We start from the raw sequence: 12357 nt of genomic DNA, 5'->3' as shown, positions 1-12357 counted from the left end.
ATGGCTGTGTGGGTCTCTCAAATATCTATTGTGTTGTGTGAATGTCCTCTGTTGGTTTATGAATGCCTTTTTTATTTTGTCTTGGGGAGGAGAGTCTAAGGAAATAACTCATTCCACCATGATGTTGATGTCACTCCTGTCCAAAATCTTTTTTTAATAGAAATAGAAATGTTAATTCTAACTCCCTGCTCATTAGGAGTTACCAGCACGTTTTACAGGCTGCACCCCATCTCTATATAAGTCATGAAAACACATACTATACTACACAGGTAAAATATCTGTTTCTAATGCTGTACTGATATGTAAACGTTATGTACAATGCAATGATATATATGTTAATAAACCATACTGAAGATTCTCTTACATATCTCCTAATTAAAATGTAAGGTCATAGTTTTTCTTTTTAAATTTTTATTAAAAAATGACTCTTATTTAATCAGCTCATAATTAAGGAAAATTTTAAGTTCAGAACAGTAGCAGAAAGAAAAATATATTATCCATAGTTCCAGTATTCATAGATAGTCACTGCTAACATATTGATATAGAGAAGATCCTTGAAATTTACATAATTCTTGCTACTTGGATATAATAACAAAAGTATCTTGATTTAATAATTGTCATTTTCTTGGGACATGAATTTCAATTATACTGGCATATGGGAGTATGACGTATGACATATGACAATTTTTTTGTTACAGTCGACCAATCCCCAATGTGCTCATTAAAATATGGTAAATTATTCTTTTAATCTATTTAGTGTCAGAAATAGAGTTACTGTAGCTACAAAAAGTTGAAAAGAAAGGAAGCTCTATTTTATTGTAAGCAGCATAGTATTTTAACAAGTGTTAGAGTGTGAATGAAAGTTAAACAGCTGGTTTATGTTGTACGAGGAGAAACAAAAGCGTTCAATGGAAATACATCTTGAGACTAAGCCAAGATCATGTTTAAATATTTCTATGTTAATTGGAAATTAATCAGAAAACAATCCTGATGAATACGAAAGTTGAACCATATTTTCCAATCTTTTTACATCCATTTTTATTTGCTAATTGTATAAGGTTTGGACACTACAAGCATAATTTTGTATTTATATTGGTATGATTTAAAAATGATATATTCTTTTCTAAATTAGTATTTTTTAAAATAAATTTTTCCCATCTGGTTTTCAGATTATATGTACTTGAAACTAATGTTTTCAGATCACTTTGAGAACAGGCACCATGATCAACAAGGTTTTCTACTTGAAAAGGAAAAAAACTTGCTGAAAGCTGAGCTTTATTTTTAGCTAAATGAGAAAACATTTCACAGAGTTTTTACAGAAAACAATCAATAAGTCCTTAGTAGGTATAAGCCAATATATATCAAGTCAAAAGTACACTATTACTTGGAAGTCAATATGTTTTACCAAACATATGGATAATTTACACTAAAACAGACCACTGACATTTCCAATCCATTCTTTTTTTTTTTTGTAGTATAACCTACAACAACTTAAGCAAAATCATGTGTCTAATTAAGTCACTCAGTAAAAACTTCATTTAGCCAACATTCAAGAAATTAATATTTTATTTCATTTGCTCCAAATAATCCTTCTCAGATTAAGTTAGTCCATCAGCCTCCTTTGAAGCATCCTTTTCTTCTCCTCTTGCAATAACCATGGAGAGGGCAGTGGTTATAAACACAGACTTTAGAACAATACACCTGGATTCTAAGCTCAAATTTGGCTCTTAGGCATTCTGTGACCTTAGGGAAAAAATTTACCCCCTTGGAACTAAGAACTTTGAGTTTTTTCTTCCTCTATCCCTCAGCATTGATATGACTATGCACTCAATAAACTCTAGTTTATACTTTTCTTTTAAATAAATATTTTCTGATGTATTCTACTTTATGAGAAGGAAAGATCTGACAGCTGAGTAACAGAAATCTCACCTCACAAAGGAGGCTTCTCCTTTATTCTTGGAATTGCTTCTATGCACAGCTATGTTTAGCCTACTCTTTCACTAGCAGGCATCTGACTTTGGTTGTCTTTTTTGGCTGTAGCCTGAAAGAGGATGTACTCAAGAGTCATTGCACAGCAATGGAATAAAAGAAGCTTCCTGAGAGAGTAATAGAACTGACTGGCCAATCAGAAACTTGATTCCATCAAAGCTAATATCTATCATATTCCTATGTTATTATATCTCATTTGTTAAATCTAATATAATTCATTTTTTATTTTATAGTTTAGAAGGTCATACATTTTGTTATTTGGAAACTGAAAAGAGGACAACACATACTCTAAGGGCAGTTAATCTGCATTATCTCAAATGCAGGACTCATTCACAATGAGCGTTAGTAGGCAAAGGAGCCTACGATCCCTGAAGACAGAGGACCTTAATGACAAGAAAAGCAGTGGAGCTGGAGCATCATGCTGCTTGCCCAACCATCTTACCATTTCAAAGGACCAACCGATTACTAGAATAAGAGCATGAATGTGCTTCATTTTGGCAGGCAGATCCAAGAAACATGCTACAGAGACACAGGAAAGATAGTGTTACTCAAGGTTGAAAAGATCAAGAATGACTTCATGGAGGCTCTTGGTATGGATTTCAGCAGAGTAGAGAGTTTCTAGAGGCAGAGATATGGGAAAGGATTATTCTAGTGACCAACGTCAAGGATGTGAGATGTTATGGTGGCTTTGTGGGAATGGCAGATAGTACCATTTCACTGAGCTTAGTGATTAAAGGAACAGTAGAACATAAAGCTGGGAAACTAGTTTTGATGGAAAAAAAACCCTAAAATGTTCTGATAATGCATTATAATTTACTGTGAAATGGTAGACTGTAAAATGGCTTGTTTATATGCACTTGATATGAAATTTTTAAAACATAGCATAACCTGCATAAACTGATCATTCTTTGAAGAAGACAATCCTGAAAGTTGTGTAAAAAACTGTTTAGATAAGGGCAGAGAGAAATAGAGATTTTGCTTATGAGACTGGTAAAATATTTTAAGCTACTGTTTCCTAAAATATCTTTGAAAGAACTCTAATTTCACAAAATATTACAAAGTGTTGAACAAGGAAAAACAAAATTTCTATAGGTTTTTTGTAAAACCAGACCTAAATAAAGTAAAACAGATTTCCTCACTCCAGGATATGTAACAAGCTAATATGCACATCAAATATCAAGGAAGAGATAAGAGCAGGTAGCATTTCCCAAATTTATTTGACTATGGCAATCCCATTTAAAGAAGCATCTTGCAGAATCAATGTTCACAAATCCTATTTTGCAACATATTGGTTTCTGCAATAAGATCCTCACTATACTGTTAGCTCTTATAGAAAGTGCAGTCCGTAGTATTAACCTTTGTAACCTCAGTTTCTAGAAGTTTGACATAGGATGAGTCCTTCAGAATATTTATTGAAGAGAGTTGACAGAAGGACCTGAACTAGAAAGAAGTATGGATAAAGAATAGGACTGTAAACTTGCATTTGCCTAGTTGTCTTTACCACATATTCTCAAATCACTGTTTTGGGGCTTGGCTATTCAGCAATTCAGATTTGAAAGATGGGCTTATAGGAAAGAAACTAGAGATGCTAAGTCTTGGACTTGGATAATCACTCGAGATACAGTCCTATTTAATCTAGAACCTACAATAATTTGTCTTTAAAATGTCATCACAGAAAATCAATTTTTTGTCAAAGGAGCCTTATTGTCCGACACAGTGAGCTAGAATTTATTAGTGCTATAGATGATGAATGACAAGTAGTGTGCCAAAGAAAGACAATCTGATTTACTGAAAAACAGTTGTAGACTTGGAAAGGCTGTATTTGAATGTTAGCTTTCCTACTGACTAATTGTGTGGCAATGGGGAAGTTACTTATTCTATGTCTATTTTAGTTTTTTCCATCTTCAAATATGTGGAATTAATAATAGAAAGAGAGTATGATATTTGAGTGTATTAAATGAGGTGATACACTTTAATTTCTGTGTCTGGGGTCATAGTAGCCCTTCAAAATGTGGATAATAGACAGTGTAGAAGAGGTGGGGAAATTCTGGAATCAGCCTTGGCCTGGAAAAAGTAACAAAATTATAATCATCCTCAAAGCACGGTACGGAGATGCTGAATGTCATCAATGCCGAAAACAAAACTAAACAATTCAGGCTTAGGAAGTGGATGTTTAGTCTGAATTCTCTGGCAATTTTCAATACACAGGATTTGTGTACAAAATTATTTAACTTTTATGATTAACAAACCACAAGTTGTTACCTAGGCAGTGTACTAAACACACCCTCTCAGCCAATCCTTAGAACAATCCTATAAATTAGATTATGTTTGTGTCCACCATGGTTCCAGCCCAGTATGCTGACTTTGGGAAACCAAAATGCATTTTTATTTTTTGTGATAAGAACACTTCCAATAATGGCAGTGAATGAGAAGCACCCATACAAAATGCATTTGGGGGAATAGTAATTCACTGTGACTGGAGCAGAGATTCTGAGGGAGAATGTAGGAAGAGAAAAGAATGTAAGTGATCACAGATGATTGAATCTGGATAGATTGTGGAGGGAATACAAGCCAGGTCCAGGTGTATATGCTTAATCCTGAAGCGAAGAAGAGAAGGCACAGCTATTAAAGGATTCTGAACTGGGGAAGAACAACATGGGAGTGATTTTGTTTAGAAGACTCAATCTGGTAATGGTTGTTTATTTACAGTGGTTTGATCAGATTAACTGGATATGCTTTCCAGCTTCACATAGCAATTGTGACATCAAGTCCAAGAGCTCTTCTTCCTCTTACACTTGTCACATTTTGTGATCAATTTTTAGAAATTAACTGTAATCAACATTAGTTATTCAGAGCGAGTGCTCTGGAGCCAGGCTACCAGCTCTGCCACTGACCAGCTTTGTAACTCACTTACGTTATTTAAGCCCCAGCATGACAATTTCCTTATCTGTAAAATGGGGATGTTGATGTTACTTTCCTCATGAGGGAAGGTTAAATTAGCTAACATGTGGTGACAGTGCCTGGCACACACTAAATGCTCAGAGTGGTTGGCTCCTGCTTATATTACTATTATGGCAATCCTGGAATTTTTCTATCAACCATCTGCAGTTTCACAAGACTTCCTCTTAGGGAGATTTACCTTCCAAATAGTCTCTTAGATTTGAAATTTATCTCGACTCTCATGCTCTCATAATTAGTGTTTTGAGAAGAGAGACATTCTCAGAAGTATCAGAATTCCTAAGCGTTAGACAGTTTTAAAATGTAACTTAAATATTTTTCTGGCATTTTGATCTTCTTTTTCTCAGTATGCCTCCCTTTCCCTATGTGCACACATTTTACCAAATCAGCTTCACTTCTCTCTCAGAGCTTCAAACATCTGCTAATTTATGAAATTAACCCAGCAGTAATGCCCCTGAGTTTTGTGAGAGTGCACCGAAACCATGCAACTAGTCTTTATTTTCTGACCCCAAAGCCAAAAGGCTGCAATTTTCTTTTATTGAGGCACAGTATTTGTAGGAGTCTTCTTTGCTATGTTCACACTGCCATTCATGATTACTGTAATCAGAAAACCCCATCGGGTCACTCTGGGGGGAATGTTGCTTCTGTTGTGGCATTTCAACCTGCACCTGCTTTGCTCTTGCCTCCGCTCAAATGACAAAGTGAGCAGAACCTCCTGGAACTGACTCCCAAACGGTGCTCTCTTTTCCAGAATTAGAGTTGAAGGGGATTGAAGCAGGCCAGGGGTCACTGGTCTGCAGAGCTGTATGACTTTGCACCTGGGCCTACAAGTGCCAAAATAAGCTTTAGTTTGAATGCTTTTGAATGGAAATGCACTTTCCACACATAGAAGGGCTTCCCTGCTTTCGTGAACATATTTGACTCTTTTCCTGAAGAGGTTTGGGGTCCTCAGGTATGTTTTTATTCTTGTCTGTGCCGTGTATGTTGATAGACTGAGCTGCCCAGGGACGTTTGCCTCAGACTAAGTGATACACTACTGTTGTGCTTTGGGGTCCCTGGGTCTGCTCTTTGTTTGTTTATTTTTTCTCTATCCTTATTAGATTTGCCTCTTAGCTTTTCCTTCTTGCTTTTTATCTGGACTGCCAATAAGCAACACTGTTTATCCCACATGCATGCCCACTGCATGTTAACTTATCCTTCTAATAAATTATTCCATAAGCTGAAAAATTCAGCAATCAACCTCCCAAGAATTATATCAGACTGGAAAAAAAAAGCTTTCCAAATAAAGGCTTAGAGAGTTCTATTTTGAGTAATATTAATTTCCTTCTTACGCTCATCTCCATGACTCAATTCTCATCCTCTCTGAACCTGGGCTATTGAGACCATCTCCCATCCAATCTCCACATCACACTCACTCCTCTGTAACTCTTTCTTAAAAAGTCTGAAAATTCAAATATGATTATGGCACTTTTCTACTTAAAATCATTTGGAGGTTTTCTACTGACAATTGGTAAATCCAACCTCCCTTACATGACCTTTAAGGTCCTACATATCTGGCTTCTTCCTACCTTCCAGATTCATATCTGCCTCACCTACCTCATACCTTACTTGAAACAGTGGGAGGTGCTCTCTTTTCCTTAAAAAAATGAAACCTTGCCTCATTTCTAACCTTCAAATGTATTGCAGTCTCTGCCTAGAATATCCCTCCTTTTTCCTTCACCTTTTTGACTTCTAAGTATCCTTCTGAGCACAACTGAGGTCTCTAGGGTGCTGATTGGCCCTGCACAAGGCCTATCAGTATATTTGTTATTCTATAATTTAATTATCCTTTCAGTCACCAGTCTCATCTGGGCTTTGGGTTCCCTGAGGACAGAGGCTGTAAATGGCAGAGAGAAAGCTCCTTCCTGCATCCTAGAACCCTAAGGGCCTTTCCAGTCTCATATCTGCCTCCCCCCAAATCTATCAATGTGCTGAAGATTCTCAATCATGCTGTGGTGCTCTGGATCTCCATGCTTCTGCTTGACATATGAACATCTCCACATGGGTCAAACTTTGTCACTAGGTAGTTTACCAATGGCTTTCATAAGGCCCAAGTAGAAATGTTTCCCTTTGCTTCTAAGTAAAGCTTTCATACCTAGGTGATGTTTATCACTTTGTTGTTGTTGACTGTGAGCCTATTTCCCACTTATAGACTTAAATCCTCTTAAGAGAATGAAATGTATTTGATTTTACTTTGTGTTATCAGAGCCTACTACGGTGCCTAATAGGAGCAGATGCTTATTATGAATCTTGTGTTAAATAAATAAATGCTCATTGTAATATCTGTTCTGCTTGGGGACGGGGATGATTTTTGTTTTTACTTCCACTGATTTGGCCATATTCTTGATTAGTGGTTCTCAAACAGGGTTGAAGTTTAGAATCACCTGAAATTACTTAGCAATACGCTTGAACAGTGTTTATCAGGTGTTTATGTGCATAGGAATCACCTAGGAATCTTGTTAAAATGCAAATTCTGAATCAGTTGATCAAAGGTGGGGCCTGAGATTTTATTTTTCTAGCAGGTTCCCAGGAAATTGGCATGCTGCTGAGCTGGGATCACACTGAGTCCTGAGCCATGACCTCCTGCATCAGAATCTCTCAGAATCTGCCCCAAGAATTACGTGTTTCTAAGAATTTCCCAAGTGACTCTGATAATCAAAGATTACTGTCTATATAAAGAGTGACTGTATATTCTTGTAGCACGCATCATTTGTTTAATCTGCAAAATTATTGAGCAACTGGCCATATATTGTGCCAGGGGCTGTGGCTATGTGGTGAAGGGGAAAGGAATGTTCCTGACCCCATGAAGCTCACAGTATAATGGGAAAAACAGATAAAAATATGTTAATATGTTAAACACATTCTTACACATTGAGATAAATGCCAAGGAAAAAAATAACCAGGGCACTGATTTGGCAATAACAAGGTAAGACCTATATTTAAGCTAAGATTTGAATGACGTAATCGCAGCAGCCATGGGATTAGCATGAAAGGATTGTTTTAAACAAAGTTAAGAGTGTATAGACGTTTTAACTACGTTAATTCTTTCAATCTATGAGCATGAATATCTTTGCATTTTGTCTTCTTTAATTTCTTTCAATAACGTCATAGTTTTCAGTATATAGGTCTTTCCCTTCCTTGGTTAAATTTATTCCTAAGTATTTCATTCTTTTTTGTTGCAATTGTAAATGGGATAGTATTGTGATTTCTCTTTCTGTTAATTTGTTGTTAGTGTATAAAAATGTGACTGATTTTTGTATATTTATTTCGTACCCTGCAACATTACCATACTCATTAATTATTTCTAACAGCATTTTCGTGGATTCCTCAGGATTTTCTATATATAGAATTATGTCATCACCAAGTAGTGACAGTGTTACTTCTTCCTTTTCTGTTTGGATCCCTTTTATTTCTTGTTCTTGCCTGATTGCTGTGGCTAGGACTTCCAGTACTATTGTTGAATAAGAGTGGGAAGAGTGGCCATCTTTGTCTTGTTCTTGTTCTTAGAGGATTAGCTTTCAGTTTTTCACAATTGAGCATGTTTGCTATGGGTTTGTCATACATGGCCTTTATTACATTGAGATACTTTCTTTCGATATCCATTTTATTTAAAGGTTTTTTAATCATAAATGGATGTTGAATCTCATTAAATGCTTTCTCTACATCTATTGAGATGATCATGTGATTTTTATTCTTCATTTTGTTAACGTAGCGCATCACATTGATTGATTTGTGGATATTGACCCATCCCTGCATTCCTGGAATAAATGCAGTGTTATTTACAGTAGGTAAGATTTAGAAGCAACCTGAGTGCCCATCAACAGATCAATGGATAAAGAAGATGTGGTATACACACACACACACACACACACACACACAATGGAATACTGCTCAGCCATAAAAAAGATGAGATTGTGCCACATGCAACAACATGGATGGACCTTGGGGGTATTAAGCTAAGTGAAATAAGACAGACAGAGAAAGACAATTACCATATGACTTCACTCATATGTGGAAGATAAACAAACAAACAAACACATAGATAAGAAGAAATGACTGGTGGTAACCAGAGGGGAAGGAGGTGGGGGCATGGCAAAAGGGGTAAAAGGGAACATATGTATGGAGACAGATGGCAGCTAGACTTTTGGTGGTGAACATGATGCAGTCTATACAGAAGTCAAATTATAATGATGTACACCCAAAATTTATATGATGTTATGAACCAATGTGATCTCAATTAAAAAAAAGAGCATATGTAAGTCTCTGAGTCAGGAAAGAGCCTGGTAAACTCTAGGATCTCTCCAAAGATTCCATGGCTAGAAGTGAAAGAACAAATGGGAGAGTGTCACGTGGTGAGGTGAGTAGGGAAAAGACAAGAACACACAATTGGTCCTTTAACCCAGAGGCACAAGAGAGAAACTTTTTCTAATCAACAGCTTCGACTGGGGTGCTGGGGAGACTAACTCAGTCTGTTTCAGTCCCTTTGAGACACTGCCCAGCTCAGAATAGCAGGAATAGTCCTCTGAACCTATTTGCAGATACTTTTACTTTTGAGTTTCTGGGAACATTATTTATGCATAGAAAGGACAATATGTACAATAAATGTTTTTGCTTTTCAATGACTTTTTATTTTTTGTTTTCCATTTATCTAAATTAACAATCAAGAAAGACTTCTGCCAATTTATAATTGAGACTAGTGTATTGAAGAGCCAATGTCTTCTAACAATTCCTACTCTTTCATTGCACTGCTGGAGTAGAGCATGGAATGACATCTTCCCTGATCAGATGTGTTCAAGCTACTTCAATTGTACTTGAGCCTCCACCATGTGCCAAATTCTACATCCCTTAACATACTATCAAAAGAATTAAACAAACCAGGATAGATGCATCTTCTACTATCTCCTGTACCCTGGATTCTATATCTTGGGATATTTCTAGGTGCTGATGCCCCTTTTTTCTAGCATTTTTAGTGCCTTCATTTTTAAAGCTCAGGCCACCTTAGTCTTGACTCAAAAATAACATCAAAATTGACATTTCATTGGTTATTTTATCAACCAATCCGATTTGCAACTTGTCTTTTATAAAGCTCTCCAGAGTTCTCAAAATGTGTTTATTCTGAAAACTATTTTCTAAACAGTCCAGTATAAATAATTTTTAGTGGACATTACAACAAAAATGTCTTAATGTGCATTGAAATAGCTACTCAAATTGGTTTCACAACAAGTAGCAATAAAATAATTTGAGATAATAGTTTTATTTATTTTTTTTTCTATTTCATCCATATTTTATTTCTGAGTAAGCATCGTATGTTTTACATTGTTACTCATCTCATCATACATTTTAACACTGCAAATTTTACTGTAAGCTCTTTAGGTTCCAATTTTACAGTCTATTAAAATTAAATGAGATAATTAGAAATGAAGCTCAATGTTTGGCACATAGTAAAGATTTAATAAGTAGTAGCTATTTTTATGAGTGTCATTGTTTCCTCTTTAGTATCATCATATGAGAATGTTCTCGACAGCAACCTTAAGAATCTTATTACTTATGGCATGGAAGGGGTAGAGGAGGTTAGGGGGTGAGCTCAAAATCAAAAAGGTTCAAATATAGGGGAAAATAGTTTTAAATACAATAACGAAAATATCATACTTATAACAAGAGTTCACTGTCAATACTTGAAGATCTAATAAGAAGGAAGTAGAAATGGAAGCAGGTAGAAAACCCATGGATAAAAATTTTTCTGGGAATTTCCTCTTGATTTTATATAATTATTGAATTGGTAAAAATATGTCCATGAATGATTAAAATATTACACTAACATAAAGTGATGTTCTAATATTTTATCCCAATACCTAAATAAATAATCTTAAATCCTCCCTAGGACACTGTGGTAGGCTGATAAGGGCTCCTGAAGATATGCCCACATCCTAATCTCAGCAAATTGTCAATGTTACCTTATTTGAAAAGGGGCTGTTTGCAGGTATAAGTAAGTTAATGATCTTGAGATGAGTAGATTATCTTGAATTATCTAGGTGGGCACTGAATGACATCACTAGTGTCCTTCTAACATAGCAAGATAGTGGCAGAAGGAGATAAGGCACACACACAGAGACTGCAGTGATATGGCCACAAACCAAGGAATGGAGGCAGCCACCAGAAGCTGGAAGAAGCGAGGGATGTATAATCCTCCAGAGCCTCTGGAGAGAACACAGCCCTGCCAACACCTTAATATCAGACTTCTGGCCTCCAGAATTGTGAGAGAATAAATATGTGTTGTATTGAGCCACACAATTTGAGGCAATTTGTTATGGCAGTTACAGGAAACAAACTAAACTAGTGTAAAATGTGAGTACACTGTTTTAGAAATCACAGGGAGTAAATATGGGAAGTCTGATTTAGAAGTCTAACTATGGGTCTGATTTAATGACTTTTCAGTGGGCAGTGGGACAAGATTTTATGGAGGGTCTGGCAAGATGGGACTGCTTCCTAAAAGGTCCAAGGAATAAGTTTCTACATCCTGGGGATGAAGGAGACACAAAGGTATCTTATATGTGCTCAAGACCACATTGCAGATCTTAACATTCTTGTCATTTTATATCCTTCTCACAAAAGGTATCTGAGGTTTGATGTGCTTTTCCCTTCTTACAGGGAGGAAGTTGAGACTCAAAGATACCAAATAATTTGTCTCTGATCAAAGAGCTTGTAAATTGCAGGGTTGGAGTTATGCCCTAGATCTTTCTGATTCCAGGTCCAGTGTTTAATGACAAAACTTAATACTCCTCAGTTTCTTCTCCTGAAAGAGGAGCAGCATGAATTACATGTCTTTGCAGGCCCATTGCAGATTCATTCCATGAGTGAGTGTATAAATTTAATGATAAATGTAGACAGGAAAATGTGCTTCCATGCTTCCACCCTAAGTGGCAGAGTTCCTCCTATATATATAGAAAGCGAGTGTGATTGGAGTTAATTCTTAAAATTCCCTACACTGAAATGAATCAAACTTGTGCCATTGCTACCTTCACCATTCAGGAAAAAATTAGCATAATCTCTTAAAATACATGAACAAGAATCTTTCAGGTTTGCAATGCAATATATAGAGCCAAAAATGGCCTTTAACGTTCTCAGAACACAAAAATCTTTCTCCAAATTGTAAAGATTTTACATACTGTTTTCACCTTTGATGTTCTTCCCAGGTACTGATTTATGTGATCCCATTAGTTAGTAGAAAATATATATTTTTAAATATTCAAAGATACTTTCTGCTGTCATTCACTTATGACATCAGCTAGAGTCTTCAGAAAAGATAATCCATTCCTCCATTTGCCTTCAATGCACATTATACTTCATTTCACAGAGAGAAGTGGGTGTAGT

Source organism: Equus quagga, chromosome 4 (genome assembly GCF_021613505.1).
Source record: "Equus quagga isolate Etosha38 chromosome 4, UCLA_HA_Equagga_1.0, whole genome shotgun sequence".
NCBI classification, from domain to species: Eukaryota; Metazoa; Chordata; class Mammalia; order Perissodactyla; family Equidae; genus Equus; species Equus quagga.
This window is presented reverse-complemented; position numbering follows the sequence as displayed.